The sequence below is a fragment of the Neophocaena asiaeorientalis genome, unplaced genomic scaffold (genome assembly GCF_003031525.2).
Source record: "Neophocaena asiaeorientalis asiaeorientalis breed wild unplaced genomic scaffold, Neophocaena_asiaeorientalis_V1.1 scaffold192, whole genome shotgun sequence".
In the NCBI taxonomy this organism is placed as follows: domain Eukaryota; kingdom Metazoa; phylum Chordata; class Mammalia; order Artiodactyla; family Phocoenidae; genus Neophocaena; species Neophocaena asiaeorientalis.
The window spans coordinates 4382098-4404922 of NW_020185326.1; the positions used below are offsets into that span (position 1 = coordinate 4382098).

A 22825-nucleotide genomic window follows, 5' to 3' on the forward strand; every position below is an offset into this window, starting at 1 on the left:
ATTTAGTGTGAATTTTATCAATAAAACTAAACTGGAAACAGTCATTTTATGCATTGAAGACAGAGGTTTTTATCCTTCTGGACAAGAAGGGTTTTCTAGCAAATAAGATGCCGGGCCTCGTTTGTCTGGAGACAGGCAGAGGGTTCGCTCAGCCCGGTAAGAAGTTATGCAGTTGGAGCAGTGGCAGAGAACGCTATTTCCTGACAGCACAGATTTAGGGGAAGGATTTAAGGCTGTGCGCCTCCATCTCACTGCCTTACGTGTCCATCCGGGGAGGAAGCGGGACTCCAGACAGGCACAATCAGACCTGGCAGAGGACAGACCTGCGCTGGCTGTGCTCATGGGCCAAGGGGGCAGGAGCTCAGCTGAAGTCACTCGCACAGACGGGCTGTGGCTAGAGGGGAGGTGACATCTGGTCATCACTCATCTGCACGGTTGGCGAAGGAGCAGACCTGCCCCCAGCTCCATCCCAGGGGAATTCGCCACCCACCACCAGGATCTGGAAACCCAGACAGGCTATCAACAGGAGGAAGGGCTGTTACTGGCTAACCGGGCCCCCTGGCTAGGGAGAGCCTGGGGTGATGATAATCACAAGCAATAACGCCAATAACAGTAATAACAGTGGTGATGCTGGTAGCTAGATGTGTGTGTTAATTCACTGAATCCTCACCATAACTCTGTGGAATAGGTGCTATCCTGAACTCCATGTTAATGATGAGGAAACAGAAACCCAGAGAGATTATATAAGGCACCCAAGGTCACCTAGCGGTTAGTGGCAACACCACCAACTATCATCTCCCCCACTCCCCCACCCTGCCTTTCAATACACAGCAGCACTTCATAGTTTTCAGGTGTATCCACAGACACTCGGTCACTGGTCTGTGAAGTGGGTTGGGCAAAGAAGTGTTTTCACATTTTGCAAACGAAGCCTAAAAATAGGTAACGGGCGACTGAGCGCCCAGGATATCAGGGAAGGAGAAAAGGCGAGTCAGGCGGAGCCCACGGGAGGACCTGGAGCTGGGGCAGATGGGCAGAGAGCAGACCCCGCTAGGTTGATGCCGAGCCCAGTGGCAGCCGGCGAGGCAGGGCACTGTCACCTCCGCTCAAGGTTAAGTTCGGGGTGGAGCGTGCACAGGATCCCCTGGGATCTGGCTGTGGTGGGAGAGGCTGCAGGGCTAGAGTCGGCGTCTCTGGAAATAAATCCAGGAAGCCTGTCCCCCTGGACCGTTTACAGGAGGTAGACCTTGTGCAGACCATAAGTATGAGGAACAGTTTGCTACCCCCCACATTACCTTTCTTCCTTGCTCTCTGTAGTAAGTACTGCTGCTCTCCATGGCTCCGCACATACAACGCAAGCCCATTCCAGACCTTTCAGGGAATGGTTTTCAAACTGAGGAGCAGCTGGGTGCCACGGAAGTGCTTCTCTGTGTAGATGAGGAAACTGAGCCTGGGAAGGAAGGGGGTCCTGCCCGCAGCATCTAGACTTTTGAAGGGGGGTGGCTGGAGGAGAGCCACATCCCTGGCTCGAGTTCCCCACACCTTGTCTCTGTGTTTCCCTCCAAGTATCTGTGGAGATTTCTCTCTAAACCTTTCCTGGCCTGATCCTCGTTTCTCCTCTAATTTTAGGGTTGCCCTGTCATTCTGTTGCCATGGTAGCAGAACCTTCGATTTGTCGACCCACAGCCCTGTCGGTTTATTGTCATTTTTCCGCCGAACATCGCTAAACTATCAGTTGATTCCCCTCAGACCCTCCTCTGTGAGACTCAGCATCATGGTTGAACAGTGTGCCCAGGGACTAAGGGGTCCTAAGTTCTCCTCAAGGGGCTGTTTGCTCCAGAACCCCCAGTGAGAGAGAACGTTTATGCTTGGGGGATAGGTGATCAAAGATCTCTGTGGTCTGTTCTCTCCTCCCCTCAGACCACACCTACCTCGGATGCCTTTGGTCGTTCTGGACACTCTAAACACCTCAGGATGCCAGTCACAGGCCTTGCTCTGTGTTGCACTTTCAAGCCTTTGCCCATGCTGTCCCCCCTTCCAGAACCTTCTCTGACAAGTAAATGAACTTCAGTTCCAGGCCCCTGTATTAGCCAATGTGTTCCTGAGCTCCACAGATTTAAGCGCCTGCTTTGCCCCACTCCGGTCCCCAGCATCTAGGCATCCCCTGTCAGGACACTTAACATGCTGTTCACCCCTGCTGAGTGCATTTCTGCCCCACCCACCCCTCCTGGGCCACATAGATCACTCTGCCGCACCACCCAGCCCAGCACCGCCGCATGCTGGGAGACCTCACCTCGCTGGGGAGACAGAGGTGAGCACAACAGCGTGACACCTTGAGCTCATGGGGCCCACCAGCTAGTGGGGTGCAGACGGTAAACATGCAAATAAGTACAGTCACTTTAGATTGCACAGATTCTGATAGCAGCTGGAAGTAAATAAACAAGATGAAGGGTTTGAGAATAACAGAAGAGTTCCAGAATAACTCGTGGAAGAGATTCTCTCAGTGCAAGTGTCCAGGGAATGAAACTCTGATTCTGGAGTCCGACTGGAGGCATCCCGGCTCCACATTTATTCATTTGTACATAATAAATATTTATATAGCACTTGTCATGTGCTAGATACTGTTCTAAATACATGATGTTGATCATTTTAAAGGAGTTTTTATGCTTAATTAATAGACTTTATTTCTTAGGCCAGTTTTAGGTTTACAGAAAAATTTAATAGAAAGCATAGAGAGTTCCCATATATGTCCCACCCCATACCCCATAGTTTCCCCCATTATTAACATCTTGCATTATGTGGTATGTTTGTTACAATTGATGAACCAATACTGACACATTGTTATTCGCTAGAATCCATAGTTTACATAGAATTCACTCTTTGTGTTGTACATTCTATAGATTTTGCCCAATGCATAAAATTATGTATCTACCATTACAGTGTCATACAGAACAGGTTCACTGTCTGATATATCCTCTATGCTTACCAACCCCTGGCAGCCACTGACCTTTTACTGTCTACATAGCTTTGCCTTTTCCGGAATGTCATATAGTTGGAATCTTACACCATGCAGCCTTTTTAGACTGGCTTCTTTGACTTAACAATATGCATTTAAGATTCTTCCATGTCTTTTCATGACTTGATAGCTCATTTCTTCTTATCAATGAATAATATTCTATTGTATGGATGCACCACAGTTTATTTGCCCACTGAAGGACATCTTGGTTGCTTCCAAGTTTGGGTAATTATTAATAAAGCTGCTATAAGCATTTTTGTGTAGGGTTTTATGTGGACATAAGTTTTCAGCTAATTTGGGTAAATACCTAGAATCAGGATTGCTGGATCATATTCTACGAGTATGTTTAGTTTTGCCAAACTGTCTTGCAAACTGGCTGTACCATTTTGCATTCCCATCAGCAATGAATGGGAGTGTCTGTTGCTCCATCCTCGTCATCATTTGGTGTTGTCGGTATTTTGGATTTTAGCCATTCTAATAAGTGTGTGGTAGTACCACGTTGTTTTAATGTACAATTTCCTAATGACATATGATGTGGAACATCCTTTCATATACTTATAGTATTTGCCACACGTATTTCTTCTTTGGTGAGGTATATGTTCAGATCTTTTGCCCACTTTTTCATTAGATTGTCTTCTTATTGTTGAGTTTTAAGAATTCTTTGTCTATTTTGTTTGTTTGTGGTTGTTGTTTTTGGCCGTACCACACAGCTTGTGGGATCTTAGTTCCCCAACCAGGGATTGAACCCAGGGCCGCAGCAGTGAGAGCACCAAGTCCTAACCACTGGACCGCCAGGGAATTCCCTCTTGGTATATTTTGGATACAAGAACTTTATCATATATATATTTTGAAAATAATTTCTCTGAGTCTGTATCTTGTCTTTTCATTCCCTTAACATTGTCTTTAGCAGAGCAGAAATTTTTTACTTTAATGTAGTCCAAGTTAACAATTTTTTATTTCATGGACCATGTTTTTGGTGGTGTGATCTGAAAACTCATTGGCAAACCCATGGTCACCTAGATTTTCTCCTGTTATCTTCCAGAAGTTTTATAGCTTTGTGTTTTACATTTAGGTCTGTGATCAAGTTTGAGTTAATTTTTGTAAAAGGTGCAAGGTCACTGTCTAGATTCACTTTTATGCATGTAAATGTCTAGTTGTTCCAGCACCATTTGTTGAAAATACTGTCCTTTCCCCACTGTATTGCGTTTGTGTCTTTGTCATAGATGAGTTGACTGTATTAGTGTGGGTCTATTTCCGGACTTTGATTCTGTTTCACTGACCTATTTGTCTGTTCTTTCACTAATCCCACACTGTCTTGATTCATAGTTTTATGGTAAGCCTTGAAGTCAAATAAGTTGAATAATATCAGTTCTCTGACTTTTATTCTTCAGTATAGTGTTGGCTATTCTGGGTCTTTTATAAAAAGTCTCCATATAAACTTTAGAATCAGTTTGTTAATATCCACAAAGTAACTTGCTGGGATTTTGATTAGGATTGCATTGATTCTGTAGATCAAGTCGGAGAAAATTGACATCTCAACAATATTGTGTCTTTCTATTCATGAACATGGAATCTACTTTGATTCAATCTACTTTGTTTTTGTTATTTTTTTAAACATATTTATTGGAGTATAATTGCTTTACATTGTTGTGTGATTCAGTCTACTTTGATTTCTTTCATCAGAGCTTTGTAGATTTCCTCATATAGATTTTATATATATTTTGTTAGATTTACACCTAAGTATTTTATTTTGTTTTTGGTGCTAATATAAATGGTGTTGTGCTTTTGTTTTTGTGTTTGTTTTTACAAAAGTCTTTTGAATCCTACAACCTTGTTATAATTGCTTGCTAGTTCCAGGAGGGTTTTTGTTGATTCTTTGGGACTTTCTACATAGACAGTCATGTCATTGACAAAAGGACAATTTTGTTTTTTCCTTCCCAATCCATATGCATTTTATTTCCTTTCTTGTCTTATTTTTGTATTAGCTAGCACTCCCAGTACAATGTTGAATAGGAGTGGTGAGAGAGAACAACCTTGCCTAGTTTCTGATCTCAGAGGGAAAGCACCTAGCTTCTCAACATTAAACGTGATGTTAGTATATCATTTTTTTTCCTAAATGGTTTAAAAAGATATACAAAGTGGTTCTGCTGTCCAAAGCTGAGGGTGCCTTTGGGGAGGTGACAGGAAGGACAAATGATGACACAGGCAGAGCCCGGGTCATTAGGGACCTTGTGTGCTAAGCAGTAGAGTTTAAAATTCAAAATGAAAGACATTTAATCAGGGAGTGACATGATCAGATTTGACCTGGCGGCAGGGTGAGAACAGATGAAGGGGTGAGGCTGAAGGCCCAGCAGTGGCTCAGAGATGGTTTCTGCAGTAATCCAGGCAGGAGCCGATGGCGACCTAAAGCAGGGCAGTTGCAGTGGGAACAGAGAGAAGTGGGTGGATTGGAGAGATAATAAGGAAGCAGACGTGACAAGGCTTGGTGATTAATTGACTCTAAGGGGGAAGGAGGGCAGGGAGGCAGCAAGGGCAATGCCCGGATTTCTGAGTGGGTGGTGGATGGCGAACCTCATCACCGAGGTCAGGTGCAGAATGAGGAGTGGGTTTTGGAGGGCATGTGAGGGGTTCATTTCTGGGCAGAAAGAAGATTGGATTCAGGGTCCTAGAGCACAAGGGAGCAGTTTGTCCAGTAGATAGAGATTTGGGGGAGGGGCAGTTAATACATTGAGGATGGGAGCTGTGGGGATGAGTGTGGTCTCCCAGAGAGTGGTCACAGTCAGAGTGAAGATGTCCTGACTGGAGCCCGAGGAATAACTAAGCAGTGATGGGAACAAGAGGAGAAGCCAGGGCAGGGGACTCTGATGTAGTGGTCAGTAACAAAGCGGGTAGCCAGGAGAGAGGGCTGCCCACAGATAGGAGCAAGGGAGAGAAAGCTGTTCCTGCACGGGGAGGAATTTGAAGAAGGAAGGAGGGGTCTCCAGAGATGAACGCTCCAGACCAAGGCAAGGACTGACAGGCTCCCTCACCCTCCACCCAATGACTTGGCCCCGTCCTCAGTACTCCTGCGTTGCACCTTGCTTCCTCTGCTTTACAGAGTCTGAGGGGAAGATTGGCTGTTTCTGCGTTTCACAGGTAGCAGGGGTGGATAAATCTGCCAAGTATGTTAAAAAGGTTTTTAAAATACAATTTATATTCTTGGGAAAAGGGAAAAACTCTCCTTTTTTGTATACCTACAATACTAGTGGCGATGGTGAATAGGTATTGGACGTACGGGTGTGGGGTTCAGGGAGAGGTGTGGGCTGGAGATGGAAAGTTGGATGCAGTCAGCATATAGATGACACAAAGCCTTGGGTGAGAGCACTGGGAGGCATTTAAATGTAGACAAGAAGGAACCAAGGACAGACCCTCAATTATTCCCATGTTTGGAGACCCAGGCAGTAGAAGGGAAACAGCAGAGGAGACCTAGAAGGAGAAACCATAGAGACAGAAAGAAAATCAGATGAGTCTGGTGTCTAGGAAACCAGATGAAGAAAATGTCTCAAGGAGGAAGTTTTGATGAAGCGTGTCAAACGCTACTTTTAGATCAAGTAAGATGAAAACCAAGAATTGACACTGTGTATGTGTGTGCATATACACACACACCCATGTGGGTTATTGTTTTTGGTGGGTTTTTTTTTGCTTTTAAGGAAAATAATTTGAGATAATTTCCCCTGAGGTGAAAGCAGTGCATACTGATGGTGTGAAGACAGCCTGTGAATCTAGGTGGAAGGATTCTTTGCTTTTTCCCAAGCCTTTCTTCTCTACCAGGCCACCACCTACGCCTCCACTTGACCATTCTGAAATGGTTTTGAAATGGAGAGGAGATGGCGGACAGCACTAAAGGGCACCAATGTCGAACCCCCACAGAGCCCCAGGCAGCCACTGAGGCAGCATCCTGAGGCCGCCTCTGCTCCCTGAGCCTCCCCCCATCCACTTCCCAGACAGGCTGCAGCAGAGACAGAACCACGTGCAAGTCGGTCACCCACGGGAGCTCCGTACGTGTGTGACGTTCACTTACAGAAATGGCAGCAAGCTGTCCACACCGGCTGCCTGACAGCCCGCCTCAAGAACCACCTGTGTTCTGGGTTCTGTGCCTTTCTGGCCATTAGGGCAGTGACCAAGTAAAGGGCAGTGTGGGACAGAGGAGGATTTCAGCCTTTCCTCCATATTCTATGCTTTGACCGTGCTTTTCGAAGCAAATGGGGTATCTGGAAGTCATGGACCGCCCTTGGCTCTGAAACTGGCATCTTATTTCAGTTATGTTTCTATGGAAATGGATATTGGAAGAGGCAAATACATAGAGTTTTAAATAATTTTAACTCTTATCTTCTGCCTTCCTCTACAGCTGCTCTGAAAAAAATCCAATCCTAAAGCAGACACTTTCAGAATGTCTGGTATCTTCATAAAGCTTGTCCAAGCTCCATCTCACACTATTTATTTTGAAAAAAGAGACAACAGAATGTCCAGGGTGAGGGGCATGCTAAGGGTCAAGGTGAACCCTGCTCTCTGGGCTGCACATGGGCAGCCTGGTGGCCCAAGGCTTTGATGCCAGGGTCACATTCCAAGTGATGGGTCATCGCCACCAGCCCTGAACAGTAGGACAGGTCTCTCATCCATAGTCATCCATGGGGTTCTGGATGGCCATCCTCAGGCCCCACCCGGATGCAGATCTCGCCCCAGGCAGGGTAGTGGGACTCTGCAAGGACTTCGGGTGGGTTCATGAGCTGAGAGCCACCCCAGTGAGCCTGACTAACTCCTCCCAGGAGAGGACTACACCATCGGATGTTCTGACCATGCCATTCTGCTGTTTAAAATCCTCGCCATCAAAAAAATGTCATGAAGAACCTGGGGGTAAGACAGGAATAAAGACACAGACCTACTAGAGAATGGACTTGAGGATATGGGGAGGGGGAAGGGTAAGCTGTGACAAAGCGAGAGAGAGGCATGAACATATATACACTACCAAACATAAGGTAGATAGCTAGTGGGAAGCAGCCACATAGCACAGGGAGATCAGCTCGGTGCTTTGTGACCACCTAGAGGGGTGGGATAGGGAGGGGGAGAGGGAGGGAGATGCAAGAGGGAGGAGATATGGGAACATATGTATATGTATAGCTGATTCACTTTGTTATGGAGCAGACTAGCACACCATTGTAAAGCAATTATACTCCAATAAAAATGTAAAAAAAAAAAAAAAATCCTTGCCATCAGCTAGAGGATGAAGCCCTCACTCCTTAGCAGTTCAAGGGGACCTCGATGACCCAGTGACCTGGCCTCATTTGCCTCCCCTGCCTCATCTCTCGGCCTCCCTCGCTCCCTTTGTTCAGCTCCCCTTATTAATGGCACGTCTCCAAAACGTCACACGCTCTCCCTGCCTCTACATTTGCTGTCCTCCTCTACCCAGAACACCCTCCTTCCCACCCCAATACCCTGTCTTCATGTAAAAAATTCCTACTTGACCTTCAAGAGGCAGTCAGAAGCGTCTTCTCCAGGAGCATTTGGAACAGTGGGCTTCCTTGGATGCCTTTGTCTAGGCCCCCGCCTCACCCTTGTTGGCCCCCTCATCTGGTCACAACAGTGGTAATTATTTGTGCACCTGGCCCCTCCTAGTCTGTGACCTCCTCAGAGACCAAGGACATCCGTGTGTCCCCAGCACCCACTGGCAGGGTCTGGCTCACAGTAAGTGCTCGGTAAATATTTATTGAATAAATTGTTCCCTCCACCTAGAACTCTCTCCCCATGCCTCCATATGTCCGAATTCAACCCATCTGTCTGGGCCCATTAAGCCGGCTTCTCCAAGAAATGGCTTTGCCAAGCTGCAGTTTAATTTAATATTACACCCTCACCTTTTATCAAGGGCCCAATTACGGGGCTAAAGCTGCCAATTGAAGAATGATTCAGCATCTTCCATAAAAGGCTATTGTTCAGTTTGTGACTTAATGCCCCTGAGATAAAGATCCACAGGATAGATCCTCACAGACTTTAGTGCCAGGAAATGAGCTGTGCTTCCCCACCACCACCCGCATGAACTTGTATCTCCTTCCTTCCTTCAATCAAGCAATCATAACTGAATACGCCACTCTGTTTTCTTTTTAACCTTGGCTGCCAGAAAGTTGGAGCCAAATTCAACACTCAGCCACAATAACCATCTTTTCTCAGGTTCGGGGAGGATTATCTCGCCTTCTGATCGTTTGTCTTTATTTTTAATTGTCCTGTTGTGTTGGGGCTTTTATTTTGTGCTGCCTCAGCCCCTTTGGGAGAGGAGGCAAGGTGTAAGTTCCAGATTAAGTTATGAAAATGAAAATGCTAGATGAGATTTAATTGGAATGATATGCCGAAGAGACGTTTTAAAGATGCCTGCAGACAACCTCCTTCTGGCAAGGGCCCCAGCTGCAGCAGCATTGTGGACCCCAGGTATGGACAGACAGCTCTGCCAGCCAAGCCAGGTTTCTAGAACATCTTGCTTCAGAAGGTATCTTAGGTCCATGGGAGACTGCAGTTTATTTCAGCTTCCTTACTGGCTTCCCTAGTGTCTTCAGGAGGTACTTGGGATCCGGAGGCCCCTCAGGACACAGAGCAAAAGATGCAGAGCCATTGCACCAGGGGACAGCCCTGAGGCAAGAAATTCTCTGGTCTCTACCTGTCCAGGTGCTCTGCAGGGGGTGGGCTGTTTACTAGGAATTTTCAAGTGCCATGGAGCAGAACAGCTGGAAAATTATCTGCAATACTGGCCTCTTCTGACCACTTGTGTCTTGCTAAAGCCATTCCAGTTCTTGAGCAAAGACTACCTTTAAATTTTGATGATTTTCCCCCATGTCCATGTTGGCAGAAACACAGGCTGTGGCACCCACAGAAGCATTCCCTCTTTTTTGTGGGGGAATTCCAGCCAACCCACCTCTTTGGAAATGATGTGTCATCCCGGCGCTCCTTCAGCGTTTGTGGGGGGCCTCTTGTATGCTGTGCTCAGGATCCCTCGGGGACTGCAGTCTGCTGGGCAAAATTAAATGCACACAGGGTGGGTTGTCGTCTTCTCCGTGACACATGTCTGCAGACTCTTGGTCTTACGTTTGACTTACTGGGCTTACTTTTCTAAAATATGAGCCAGGATCGTGTTTGGATATAATGTCCCTCAGAGGGTGAACAGTGAGAGAGAACAGGGTGTGCTAGGTTTTGCTGTGGTAACAACAACAGCAACAAAACTCAGTGGATTAAAACAACAGAGACTTCACTCATCATAGCACTTGTTCATAGAGGATCCATTGTAGCTTCCGCCCATAGCATCCTCACTCCAGGACACAGCCAGTGGGCACCTTCTGGGACAGTTTTTGTGGCAACGGGAAAGAGTGTGTGGCAAGTGACTTTTAAAGCTTCCACTCCAAACTGCCACATGTCACTTCCACTCATATTTCATCGGCCCTATCATGTTAATTCTCCATGCATGGGTTCAGTGGGGCAGGAAAGAGCAGTCCTACTATGTGCCCAGGAGAGAAAGAACCAGGTATCGATGTTCAGCCATAATGACTACTGTAGTGCCTCCCATCCACTTCCTAATCACTGTCACAGCTGCTGCCCCCCATTCGAATGTGAGCTCCATGAGAATAGGGAGGGAGCAGAGTTGTATATTATTCTCTGCTGTATCCCCAACACCTGCAAACGTGCCTGGCACATAGTACACACTCAATAAATAATATCAGTTGAACAATTGAATGAAGCCAGTCTTAGGGCAATTTTATTATGAGATCAATGAAATATTCTCTGAGAAGTTCTGCATACTCTACTGTCGAATCCTATCCTAATCCATCACTTCTGTCCGTCTTCACTGCTGCCACCAAGGACCAAAGTACCATCATCTCCCACCATCTCGCATCCCAGAGGGGCCACTATGAGGCAGAACTACAGCTGACACACAATGGACAACAGGGATGATGAGTAAAGAACCTTTATTGTTGGGCTTCCCTGGTGGCGCAGTGGTTGGGAGTCCGCCTGCCAATGCAGGGGACGCGGGTTCGTGCTCCGGTCCGGGAAGATCCCACGTGCCGCGGAGCGGCTGGGCCCGTGAGCCATGGCCGCTGGGCCTGCGCGTCCGGAGCCTGTGCTCTGCAGCGGGAGAGGCCACAACAGTGAGAGGCCCGCGTACCGCAAAAAAAAAAAAAGAACCTTTATTGTGTAGGCCACTAAGTTGTTGTTTATTGTTGTTGCCACAACTTTCTAAGCATGCTCCCTGCTTCCACTCATAGACCCTTCCAAGCCATTCTCCATGGCAGACATATATTTTTTTTTTTTTGGCTGCATTGGGTCTTCATTGCTGCGCGCAGGCTTTCTCTAGTTGTGGCCAGCGGGGGCTACTCATCATTGCGGTGCGCGGGCTCCTCATTGCGGTGGCTTCTCTTGTTGCAGAGCGCAAGCTCTAGGCATGCGGGCTTCAGTAGTTGTGGCTCGCGGGCTCTAGAGTCCAGGCTCAGTAGTTCTGGCCCACGGGCTTAGTTGCTCCGTGGCATGTGGGATCTTCCTGGACCAGGGCTCGAACCCGTGTCCCCTGCATTGGCAGGCGGATTCTTAACCACTGTGCCACCAGGGAAGCCCTATCTTTTTTTTTTTTAAGATATAATTCACATACCATAAAGTTCAGTTTTAAAATGTATACTGCAGTGTTTTTTAATATTGTATATTCGTAAGGCTATACAACCAATCCTCACTATCTAATTCCAGAAAATTTTCATCACCCCAAAAAGAAACCCTGTTCCTTTTACACATCACCCTCTATCTCCCCTTCCCTCCAGCCCCTGCCAACCAATAATCTACTTCATGGCTGTGTGGATTTGGCTACTCTGGAGATTTCATATCAGTGGAATCATACAGTATGTGGCTTTTTGTGTCTGGCTTCTTTGACTTAGCATAATGTTTTTAAGGGTCTTCCATGTTGTAGTATGTATTGATACGTCATTCCTTTCTATGGCTCAGTAATATTCCCCTATATGGATGTGCCAGATTTCATTTATCCATTCATCAATTGATGGATATCTGGGTTGTTTCCAGTTTTTGACTATTATGAGCAATGCTGCCTTGAGCATTTATGTACAAGTTTTTATGTGAACATATGTTTTCAGTTCTCTTGGGTATGTATGTGTGTGTGTGTGTGTGTGTGTGTGTATGTGTGTATATATATATATATATATATATATATATATATATATATATAGAAAGAGAGAGAGAGAGAGAGAAAGAAAGAGATGGGTAGAACTGCTATGTCGTATGGTAACTCTGTTTAACATTTTTAGGAATTGCTAGACCATGCCACAGTGGTTGCACCATTTTACATTCCCACCAGCAATGCATGAGGGGTCCAGTGTCTCCATATTGTCACCAACAGTTGTTATTTATCTGCCTGGTTGATTATAATCATCCTGGTTGATTATAGGTGTGAAATGGTATCTCACTGTGGTTTTGATGAGAATGACTATCAAATGACTAATGATGTTGAGCAGCTTTTCCTGTACTTATTGGCCATTTGTATATCTTCTTTGGAGAAATATCTACTTAAGTCCTTTGCCCATTTCTAATTGAATTCTTTATCCTTTTGTTGTTGAGTCGTAAGAGTTCTTTACATAAAGATAGGCTAGATTTGTGGTTTTCAATCCTGGCCACATCACCCCAGAAAAGATCTTTTTCAAAATACTGGTACTCATGTCACACCCCCCAGAAATACTGATTCAATTGATTTAGAAAGAAGCCTGGACATTGGGATTTTTTAGAAATTGCCATGGGTTCTGGTGTGCAGCCAGGGTTGAAATTTTCTGAACCAGAGCCTCACCAACCTATAGGAAGGGCCCAGGACTGCACTTTGGATACCAGAGTTAGAAACCGACCCAGGACAATACATTTAAGGCTAAAAAATGAGGGAAGAAAAACCTGAATCCAAGAAACCTGAAGTCCACATGGCCCCTACCAACCCTTACCCCAATTCCCAGCTAGAGACTGTGATGGCGATAAAGGAAATTCAGACTGGGGGTGGGGCCTGGGAAGGTTCACATGTGTGGATCCCACAGAGCTGAATGAGCCCCTCCAGTCTCATGTTTTCCTGAAAGTCCTTGAATCATCATTTGAACAATTGTTTCCCCAGTGGAAGTCAGAGAGCAAGGAATAGGAAAGAAAGAAAAACTACGAGTTTTCTATTTCTGTAGCATTTTTCATTGCAGTTGAGAGGCAGAGGGTGAGCAAATTGCAGACCAGAACTTTAGGTGGGTTAAAAAAACAGCTGCAGGAAGCCACCAACCACAGAAACCAACAAGGAAGCAAGGGGCAAGGGAACCACAGTGTCAGGGCACCTCGACACCCACAGTGGCTCTGCAATAGAACTGTTGGCCACTTGGTGGGATGTTCATTATTTTCTGCCACTGTTTGGCTTGGAGTGTCTCCCTAAAGTAACAGTGGATTAAACTGCAAATACTGAGCCACTTTGACCTTGACATAGGGTGGAATACTTCACACGACCCACAGATGCTCAGTTCAGTTCAGAAGACACTGACACAACCTGTGGGCCCTTCCTAAGAGCTCAGGGGACAGCAACATCATCATCCCAATTCTCAGTGCCCAGCCCACCCACTCCCCTGCCCTTCTCTGGACTGGGTCCCTAACCCCAAGTCTGTCCCACATGGGTACAGGTGCTCAACAGTTGGCAAACACATACTGTAATAATAGTGCCTTGCATTTCTACAGTATGCACAGTTTACAAAGCACCTTGACAGCCCCATTTTAGAGATGAGGAAACTGAGGCTGGAGAGGTGAACTGACCAGCCTGAGAGGACTTACATATTAGAAAAATACCCAGCCCAGGCCATGTGATATTAGATGACTTGGAATCAGTTCTGCTGGGATTGGTCTGTGGTTTATTCATACTTCCTGCTTCTTTTTGCATCAGTCCCGTGTTTTACTTGGGTTTTTTTTTTTTAAGTTATTTATTCATTTATTTATTTTTGGCTGAGTTGGGTCTTTGTTGCTGAGTGCAGGCTTTCTCTAGTTGCGGCGAGCTGGGGCTGCTCTTCGTTGTGGTAGCGGGCTTCTCATTGCGGTGGCTTCTCTTGTTGCGGAGCACGGGCTCTAGGTGCACAGGCTCAGTAGTTGTGGTGCACAGGCTTAGTTGCTCCGCAGCATGTGGGATCTTCCCGGACCAGGGCTTGAACCCATGTCCCCTGCATTGGCAGGCAGATTCTTAACCACTGCGCCAACAGGGAAGTCCCTTGGTTTTGTTCTAAAGAAACGTTTTCTTCATTGATGTTTTCAAAATTATTAGCATCCATTGTGCATAGTGTTCTCTTATAGATATTTAAATCTCTCTCACATCTGTGATTATCTGGTTGATATTTCATTAAGAGTGAAGCACTTGTGAGCAGATGTTCAAACCCAGCAAATTCAGATCTGAGAGCACTGCTTCCAGGCCCAGCCTCGTCCTCAGTAGCTGGTCTGCTCAGCCTTCATCCACAATGCCAACAAAGTTGCATTATCTTGGTAGTAACAATAGTAAAAATAATAACAGCTTTTGTTGAGTTCATACTGTGTGCTAGACATTGTTCCAAGGGCTTTCCTTTATCAACTCATTTAATCCTCACAACAGCCGCATGCAGTAGTTACCTCTGTTATCTCTGGTGTACAGGTGAAGAAACTGAGGCACAGAGGCGTTGAATAGCATGGCCAGTCACACAGCAAGGAAGTATGTAGCATTTAGCTCATAGTGGTCAAGCAAATGGACTCTGGAGTTAGGCTTAACTTCTGATCCCAGCTCAGCCACTTACTGTGTGAAGTTAGGTAAGTGTCATGGGTTGAACCGTGACCCCACAAAAGATATGTCAACATCCTGGGCTTCCCTGGTGGCGCGGTGGTTGAGAGTCCGCCTGCCGATGCAGGGGACACGGGTTCGTGCCCCAGTCCGGGAGGATCCCACATGCCGCGGAGCGGCTGGGCCCGTGAGCCATGGCCGCTGGGCCTGCGCGTCCGGAGCCTGTGCTCCACAACGGGAGAGGCCACAACAGTGAGAGGCCCGCGTACTGCAAAAAAAAAAAATGATATGTCAACACCCTTACCCCTGGAATCTGTGAACGCAACCTTATTTAGAAGAAGGGTCTCTGCAGATGTAATTAAATTAAAAATCTTAAAATGAAATCATCCTGGATTACCCAGATTGGCCATAAATCCAACAAGTGTCATTAAAAGAAGCAGATGAGGAGAGGACACAGACACCAAGGAGAAGGTCACTTGAAGATGGAAGCAGAGATTGGAGTGATGCAGCCACAAGCCAAGGAATGCCTGGAGCCACCAGAAGCTAGGAGAGGCACAGCATTCTCCCCTAGAGCCCCCAGAGTGAGCGCAGCTTTGCCAACACCTTGGTTTTAGGCTTCTTGCTTTCAGAACTATTCAAGAATAAATTTCTATTTGTTTTCGGCCACCCAGTTTATGGAAATTTGTTTGGCAACCCTAGGAAGCTAGTACAATAAGTGACAACTTCTGAGGACCACAACTTCTGACAACTTTTTTTTTTTTTTTGATGTTGGGGGTAGGAGTTTATTAATTAATTTATTTATTTTTGCTGTGTTGCATCTTCGTTTCTGTGCAAGGGCTTTCTCTAGTTGTGGCAAGCCGGGGCCACTCTTAATCGCGGTGCGCGGGCCTCTCACTATCGCGGCCTCTCTTGTTGCGGAGCACAGGCTCCAGACGCGCAGGCTCAGTAGTTGTGGCTCACGGGCCTAGTTGCTCCGCAGCATGTGGGGTCCTCTCAGACCAGGGCTTGAACCTGTGTCCCCTGCATTAGCAGGCAGATGCTCAACCACTGCGCCACCAGGGAAGCCCCACAGTTTCTTCATCCATAATACAGGTCTAGATACTAATAATACCCACCTCATAGGGCTTTTGGGAGGATTAGAATGGACAGTGTGCCTATAATGGACACACCCTGTGCCCAGCATATAGAGAGTATTCAATGAAGGTTAGCAATTATAAGAGCATTGTTTATTACCTGATCCTCGGCAGCCCTGCCCTGAACCCTCTCAAAACTAGTCCCTCCTCTTGCCATTTCCCTGTGTCTGACTCCTTGTCACTGGGCCCCTTGAGACCAGGCCAGCATGTTCCTGGCTTAGGAATCTCAGAGGAATCGAATCTGACTCCCAGATGCAAAGCCCACTCCTCTGAGCCATTATTGCCAGAGCTGCCAGAGTGAGACTATGAACATCCATGCCTGGCATTTTACTATTTCACCCAGGAAGTCATTTTCTTACATGATTCAGACACAGAAGTCACAGAGAATTAAATCAAGAAAGCTAACTGCATGGGCTTCCCTGGTGGCGCAATGGTTGAAAGTCCGCCTGCCGATGTGGGGGACGCGGGATTGTGCCCCGGTCCGGAAGGATCCCACATGGCGTGGAGCGGCTGGGCCCGTGAGCCATGGCCGCTGAGCCTGCGCGTCCGGAGCCTGTGCTCTGCAACGGGAGAGGCCACGACAGTGAGAGGCCCGCGTACCACAAATAAAAAAAAAAAAAAGAAAGGTAACTCCAGGCTGGAGTGATTTCTGCCAGCCGGTGTGGAGGATTTTCCTGTGCCCACTCAGCTGTTTCTTTCTTATCTGCGTCTTACAGCAGACAGGAAGCCAGCTGACGAGAGACTGCATGTTCATACCAATTGTTAAATATATATGGCAGCCTTCTGGAAATGCATTCACATACCAAAGAAATAGAATGCATTCACCAACCCAGGCTCTTGCACTGTGGGCTTTGGAGGAATAATGAGGTAGCTGTAAACACTATGATCCAAGGTTTGCTCCCTATTCTGCCACCTCCTAGCTGTGTGACCTTGGGTGAGTGAATCACCCTCTCTGAGCTTCAGTGCCCATAAGGAAATATCCACTGCTCCTTTACAGGTTTACCACGAGCATTGACTGGGGTCACATGTTCAAGTGCCTAGCACTAAGCCTGACACACAGGTGACCCATCATTGTGACTTTTGTTCCCACTCCCTGACTCAGAACTTTCCAACTCCACAGGGGAGGTAACATAACTTCTCTGCCTGCTTCCCAGGGAGGTCTTGAGGAGCAATGCTGCTTCCTGTGGATAGATTTACACCTTCTAATGCATTTCCACTGAAACTCCACCCACTTAATCCTCACGACCACCCTAAGCAGAGAAATTTCTCTTCCCATTTTGCGGTTGAGCACGTGGAGGTGTGCGGAGCCACATGATGGGCTGTGGACCACACAGGTAGCAAGTGGGGCTCAGAGGCTCTAAGCCAGGCCAGCTGCTCCCCAAAGCCATGCTCCTGCCACGGCCCAAGCTGCCTCTCAAATGAGATAATGGATGGGAAATTGCCTCATAAGGAGCAGAGCTCTGCCCCAGCTTGAGGCCTGTTATCTGTGATTATCTCAAGCACCTGCCTGTGATCAGGCATCCTAACTACTTTTTTGTCCACATCTATTGTCCTCACTTCCCCCTCTAAGATAAGCCCATTCGGCTCATTCCATGGTGCTCTCTGAACTCAAGCAAGTGTTGTTGAACCGCATGCATCCACGTCGCACATTCCCATTCCCCCTCCACATGCCTCCTCATGCATCCGTACACCCGCGCCACCCACAGGCTCTCACACCCACATCCAGGAGGCTCTCAGCGCAGCCCACCCTCTGTTATGAAGAAGCCTTCGTGAAGCTAAGCTGTACCATGAGGGCACTAGAGAGACGTGCTGTTCGTTCATTCACCAAACCCACATTTGCTGAGCATTCACTATGTGCCAGATGCTGGGGCTGCCCCGATGGATAAGGCACAGGCTGTGCTCTTGGGACACTCCCAGTCCAGGAGGGACAGATGTGTAAACTGACAATGTCAGCGCGGGTGGTAAGTGCTGGGATAGCTTAGCCTCCAGCCGTGGGGGATCACAGAGGAAGTGGCTAGTCATCCTACCTTGAGAAATGTGTCATAAAAAGGAGGAGCGTACTCTTCCCTTCGGTTCTTGAAAGAACAAGTAGGACTTAGATAGTTAAAGAAAACAGGAGCTGCACAAAACAGTCTGGAAGTTCCTCAAACAACTAAAGTTACCATGTGACCCAGCAATTCCATTCCTAGGTGTATACTTAGGAGAAGTGAAAGTGTGTATACAAATACTTACAGCAGCATAATTCATAACAGCCTGAAAAGTGGAAACAATCTGAATGTCCATCAACTGATGAATGGATAAACAAAATGTGGTATATCCAGACAATAGAATATTATTCAGCCATAAAGAGGAATGCATGCTACAAACACGGATCAACCTTGAAAACGTTATGTTCAATGAAAGAAGCCAGACACTAAAAGGCCAAATCTTGTATGATTCCATCTATGTAAAATGTACAGAATAGGCAGATACATACAGGATGTAGATTAGGGGGCTGGGGAACATGGAATGGGGAATGCCTGCTAACAGGTATGAGGTTTCTTTTTGAAGTGGTGAGAATTATCTGGAATTAGATAGTAGTGAGGGCTAAACAACATTTTGAACACACTAAAAACCACTGATTGTACACTGTACAATTTAAGTGGTTAAATAGTGAATTTTTCTGAGTTTTATCTCAGTTTTGTTTTTTTTTTTAAGACAGGACAAGGTATATGAGGGCATTCCAAAGCAAGGGTAAGAGGAGGGGGAAATGGTCTTGGGGGATAGCAAGTGTCCAATGTAACTGGTGTATAATGCTTTGGATTTTTCTACTGTTGCTTCATAGCTTTAGAAGGCTAAAGGATTGTCAGCTCTAATCCCTACAGTATTCATTAGGGTGTTTTGGGCTGCAAGTAACTCAAACTGGAGTACACAGTAGAGGGAACACATTGGCATCCTGGAAAATTCCAGAGGTGATGTGGAGTTCAGGCACAGTTTGATCAGGGATTAATTACATTTCTCTGTAAGGCTTTTGTCTCTGCCTTCCTCCATGTATGAAATATGTCATCATACTAGCTTCCCACGTGTTATGGAGATATGAAAAGAAAGATACATTTCAACTGGAAGACCTTAGAAGATTCCTTGGACAACATGGAATTTTAGCTGAGCTTTAAATAATGGGCAGAAGCTCCAGGAGAAAATATTGGAGGCAGTGGCATTCCAGGAGGATGCAAATCCATGAGCAGGACGGTGGAGGGTATGTCTGGGGAGAAGTTCAAGAATCAACTGGATCTGGCTGCCTGTGGATAGAAAGTAAGTGCAGAGCTGAAGGGAGCTTGTACTGTGGCCTGGAGGCCATGGGGAGCCGTTAAAGGAATTTCAGCAGCAGAGCAGCGTGAGGAACCCTTCATAAAAGTTCACTCTGGCTCTCAGATGACATTACGGGGTTGTTACTTTTCTTAGGTATATGATAAAATTGTGGTTATGTGCATGGAGTCTGAAATTTACCTTCAGATAGTTTAGTGGAGGAAAGTGTGTGTGTGGAGAGAGAGAGCAGATATGGCAAAATGTTAGCAATTTTTGATATCTGGAAGAGAGTACACGAGTATTCCCTGTACTATTTAGCTTTTCATAAAAATCGGAGAAAAGGAGAAAAGGGGTGGGAGAGGCAGACCTCTGAGGGAGAGACAGGCTGGGGAGGTGATGTAGTGAGGGCCTGAAAGCCTAAACCCCAAGGGCTGGGGCTGAGGTGTCCTGATGCTGAGATGGGCAGAGGGCTCAGGGCAGGTGGACGTGTTGATGAGGGAGGTGTAGTTAGCCCGATGACTCTGCAGCTCCTAGCCTGAGGGCCCAGGAGGACCCTGGTGCCAGGAGCAGAGCTGGAAGACAGCCAAGGAGGAGCAGGAGAAGGAGCCTCCAAGGAGGGTCATTTTTGCTCTTGGTAATCGATGCTTGCTTGTGTGACTAATGTTGACTCATAGAATTTCAAAGCTTGAAATGACTTAAGAAATCACCTAAACAGACCCTTCATTTCCCTGATGGAGAAATCGAGGGTAGACTTACCCAAAGTCCAGAGAAGTGACTGGGATAACCTACCAGTTTAAACCAGTCCTCATGTGTCTGTTTCTACCTTCCTGCCCTTCTCCTGAATGCTCTGGGAACCAGACAGAGGAGAAATGAGAGGAAGGGGACATGAGTTTTCTTAACGAATCCTTTCAAACATTTTCTGAATCTGTGTTAACTTGGAACTTTTCCTTGGGTGGATTGCTGCAGGGTGGTAGCTGCGGGGGTGATAATAGTAACAGCTGACCCTGTCTGAGCCATTCACTGGGGCCAGGCACTGGTCAAGGGGCTTTATTCATATCAGTATATTTAATCCTCACTCCTATGAGGAGGTACTGTGTTTAGACCCATTTTACAGATGGTAAGAGTGAGGCTAAATAGCCGCAGCCAGGTTTCAGCATTTCTAAGTGGCAGAATTAGGACTAGAGCTCAGGCAGTCTGACCTCTGGTCTGAGATCTTTAACCACCTTGCCCTCAACTACCTCACTGGATGCAGGTCCCCCCATATTCTCAGTGACTGGCTGACTGAGTGATTGATTGATTGGTTTATTTTGCCAGGGAGAGGGTCAACAGCAAATTCTGTCCCCAGCCTCATTGGTATTTTTGCAGTAAATCAAGGCCTATTTATTACTCATAGAGTATTTTGGGGGTCTGTGATAAAAAAGAAATGCAAAACTTAATTTCACTTCCCCGCTACACTGCTCATTCTTTTTTAATAACCCTGTCTTATCAGCCTCCTGGCAGCTTTTGCATTCCTGTACATGTTAATTACTTTATTAATTACATTAATATCTTTGGTTCTGCCCAGCATATCTTGGTGCTTTTTGTTTCCAGCGTGCACCCATTTTGCCTTGTTCATTGGCATATGTGGGCCCAGTTCCCACTTCTAAAAGGGATTCTTTGAGCCTCAGTAAACACATGGCTTTCAATTAGTCGCACAGTCATCATTCCCATTTTCATCTCAGCCACGTCACTAATCAAGTGTTTTTAACATTCTCCCAAACAGAGTCTGTGTTGTGTTAAGTTTCTGACTTTGTTCCTCAATGCTTGTTTCCTCTCCAGGTCACAGCTCGGAGATCCCCACGAGCTAGCACTGAGTGACACATAGTGAGATGTCCAGGAGGAGGAGCAAGAGGAGTTGAACCCTGGGGTAGAGGGAGGCAGGGGTTTGTGAGATGAGACTGGAAGGTGACCTGGGAGCAGATCCTGGGAGGCCCTGAATGTTAGCTGCAAAGTCCAGACTTTATCCTAAAAGCCAACATCTTCCCCAAGTATACGGCATGGAATACTAATCCCATTAGGTATCCCAAGATAAAAGGGAATGGGGAGATTTCATGGTCCAAAAGTTTAAGAAATGCCAGAAACAATGAATCTGCCTCTTGGAAACGTACAGTGGGCTTTAGCATGTTAAAATCTTTGCAAAGTCCTACAGTTTACAATTATTAACTAAAAATTTTTAATTTTAACTTTTAATAATATTTTTAATAAGCATCTCCAATACTTCTTTGCCCATGAAACTCTTTTTTCATTTGTAGGATGTAGCGTATTTACATTACATATAGGAGGAATATAATTTAGGAAGTGCTGATGGAGGGGATGAGAAGCCCTTTCGTGGGTTTTGAGCCAGAGGGAACACGCTTAGACTTGGTTTTACAAAGGTGACTCTGGCAGTCAATCAGAATGGTGGGGAGACTGGAGGAAGGAGGGGAAAATGAGGCAGGCCCTGAATAGTTCAAGCAAGATGTAAGAAGGATGTAAAGAAAAGTTTTCAAATGTTTCAATGTTTTCTTTCCATTTTATTTCAAGCTGCATTGTTGTCTTAAAATTGGAAAATCAGTGTTGCTATAATAAATCACAGCACAAGGCTTTTACTCAGGCATAAAATCTGAATGAGAAAAGCAATCTGTGCAATCTTCCATCTTCAAAGAAAGCATTTAGTCCATCAGGGTGTAGGGATACAATAGTCATCTGTTTCTGCAAATCACCAGAGTTCATCGAGGTTTTCCAATCAGAGAGACCCAAATTCAGGTTCTAAGCCCACACCTTAGTGGCTCTGTGATGCTGGGCTTTGCTTCTCTGTGTCTCTGTTTTCCCATACAGTAAAGAGGAAGAATAATCTTTTTCTCACAAGACAGTTTCAAGGACTGCATGAGGGGATATGTGCAAAGTCCTTTAGCACAGTGTCTGACACATGATAACATAAAAACAAATAACTTCCCTTTTATATACATCAGGATAGGCTGGGCGAGGCTGTGGTAATAAAGAACCCCTAAATCTTAGCAGCTGAATGCAGCAAAGCTCTACTTCTCACTCATACGAGGTACACCTGTGAGTCCAGGTGGTCTCCAGGGCAACCGTCTCCCATGAGGCATCTCCATTATCTGGGCCTCAACACGGGGCAGCCCACAGATCTTGCAAACAGCTCTTCTGTACTTCAGCCCACAAGGGTCAAATGTCACTTCTGCCTGCTGCCCACCAGCCAGAATTAGTCATGTGACTCCCACTGATGTACAGGGGCTGAGAACTGTGGGCCAGCAGATGGAATGTCCAGGGAGCTGTAGCCTCTGCCAGTCCTTCATTACCTTTGGTCAGTCCACTTACCCTCTCTGAGCCTCAGTTTCCTCATCTGTAAAATAGAGCTAATACTTCCTATCCTACCTTACATTGGAGTGTTAGAGGGACACATGTGATTATACATGTGAAAAACGCTAAGTTAAAGTTAGAAGCGATTATTGCTTACTTTATGCTGTGCCAAAGCCACATCACACTCTTTGGTTCATAGGAAAAATGTAGAACTTCGACCCTCCTTACATCTATTGATAC

General features: G+C 46.1%; 1 protein-coding gene across 1 annotated transcript in view; it reads left to right on the plus strand.

The window, feature by feature from the left end:
* The window catches only part of GABBR2 (gamma-aminobutyric acid type B receptor subunit 2), a 354769-nt gene that overhangs the window by 301962 nt on the left and 29982 nt on the right, over nt 1-22825 (plus strand). The gene's annotated exons all lie outside the window — the stretch shown is intronic.